This window comes from Penaeus japonicus, unplaced genomic scaffold (genome assembly GCF_977035675.1).
Source record: "Penaeus japonicus unplaced genomic scaffold, GWHDUDI00000001_assembly GWHDUDI00000003, whole genome shotgun sequence".
NCBI lineage: Eukaryota > Metazoa > Arthropoda > Malacostraca > Decapoda > Penaeidae > Penaeus > Penaeus japonicus.
In genome coordinates, this window is record NW_028234405.1 from 50,290,945 (window position 1) to 50,293,444 (window position 2,500).

Below are 2,500 nucleotides of genomic sequence, written 5' to 3' on the forward strand. Positions count from 1 at the left end.
TATTATATATATATATATATATATATATATATATATATATATATATATATATATATATGTGTGTGTGTGTGTGTGTGTGTGTGTGTGTGTGTATGTGTAATGTGATGTGATGTGTGTGTGTACATATAAAGACACACACACATATGAATATATACATATATACACACACACACACATATATATATATATATATATATATATATATATATATATATATATATATATATATATATATATATTATAAAAATAGGGAAATGATATCACAACTCAGTTCCATACATCTAAACACTACTTACCTGTGAAGAGAGAAGAGGTCCTTCCCTAGATCCTGCATGCTAATTTCCCTAAAATCAGTAATGCTATGAAACAAAAGCATTGAATATTTTAGTAAGCAATTCATGGAAGCTGAAAGCAAAGGCCAACATTCTCCAAACAGAAATAGTTGCTTGCTGATCAAAAGCACAGCATAAGGACGGTGGTAATTCATGGGGCAAACTTTGATTATGTGGAGGGCAGTGCAAGAATTCAGTATCAATGTTACTCCCATTATCATTGTTATCATTATCTTCATGATCATTATCATGATTTTTATCATTATCATTATCTTTATCATTATCATGATCCTTATCATTATCATCATTATCTTTATCATTATCATCATTATTATTATTATCCTCATTATTAGTATTGTTGTTCTTATTACTATCATCATTATTACCATTGTTAGTATTAATATCATTATTACTATTATTAGCGTTTTATCATTGTTATTACTATCAGCATTATTGTCATTATCATCCTCCCTACATCATTATTTTCTATAGAAACTGATAGTAAAAATAATGTGATGAAAGATAATGGTATCATAGATATTATTTTGTCCTTATTATTTTCATCTCCACGAGGCTACTCTTATGTAGAAAATAAGTTTTCGTCTCTTTCCATTATACAATTTGTATTCTTTATGCCTTTTAGAGGGGGAGATAATCCCTGAGGAGTAGAGAAGAAATATTCTGGTGCCTATCTTCAAGGACAAAGAAGATACACAAAGTTGCACAAAGTATCGTGGAACAAAGCTATTGAGTCATAATATGAAAATCTGGGAAAAACTGGTAACAATCAGTGGACAGCAATATGGATTCATGCCGCGTAGGAATCCATCATATGTCATGTTTGCTTTGCGAATGTTGATAGGAAAGTATAGGGAAGGAAGAAAAGAGCTGCACTTTGTATTTATGGATCTAGAGAAAGCATATGACAGGGTGCCAAGAGATGAATTTGTGGTATGACATGAGGAAGACTAGAATGAACGAGAAGCATGTGAGTGTAGTACTGGATATGTGCGAGAACATTCTAAAAACGGTGAGGTGTGCGGTCGGAACAACGGAACGGTTCAGTGTAGAGGTAGGATTGCCCCAGGGAACGGTTCTAGGACCTTTCCTGTTTGCAATGATTATAAACTGAATGACTTATGCTATTAGAAAGGAGTCTCCATGGTCTATGCTACTTGCCGATGACATAGTGATCTGTGGAGATACTAAAGAAGAGGTTGAGACTAACCTGGGAAGTGGGAGCATCCGATAGAAAGTGAGGGTATGGGAGTCAACCGAAATAAAACAGAGTGCGAACGAGGGGGGTAATAGAAATGTAGCGCGAATGCAAGGCACGGAAGTAAATAAGGTGGATGATTTTAAGTATTTCGGATCAACGGTGCAAAACGATGGTGACACCGGTGCGATAGGCAGATATGGAGGGTAATACAAATAGGATGGAATGGCTAGAGAAGAGTGATCTATGACAGAAGAATATCCGCAGCTTTGGAAGGGAAGGCTTATAGGGTGGCAGTAAGACCAGCCATGTTGTATGTTTTGAAGACCGTAGCATCGAGACAAAAGGCATAAGCAGACGTGGCAGAGGGTAATGAGAAAGGATAAATAAGGATAAAGGATAATAAATAAATACATAAGAGGAACAACACATGTGGAACAGTTTATAAATGAGGCAAAAGTTAAGGTGGTTCAGGTATGTGATGAGGAGAGACGAGGAACAGAGGAAAGAGAAGAAAGAGAGATTAAAAAAAGAAGAAAAAAGAGAAGCCTAAGAGGAGATGAATGGATGCAGTGAGAGAAAATATATCAGCTGGTATTAATGAATAGGATGCAGAGGATAGAGGAAGATGGAGGAGACAGATAATCAGCTGTGGCGATTCCTAAAATGGGAAAGGCCGAAGGAAAAAGAAAAAAGAAGGATTTGTTTATGCATTTTTTCTTACACACGCCTGCACTAACACCCAGAAAACCGTCGAAACTTACACTCATTCAAACATAATTACGCACATACACAAACATAAATACAAAGACAAAAACACATACACATATCTCATAAAAAGTCGACGTACACAGGTAAAGTAGCTGTGAAACGTAACACTATCGAAACATAGAAATATTTATAATTATAACCGAAACAATTGCGTTAATAGCAATACTAATACCAGCACTAT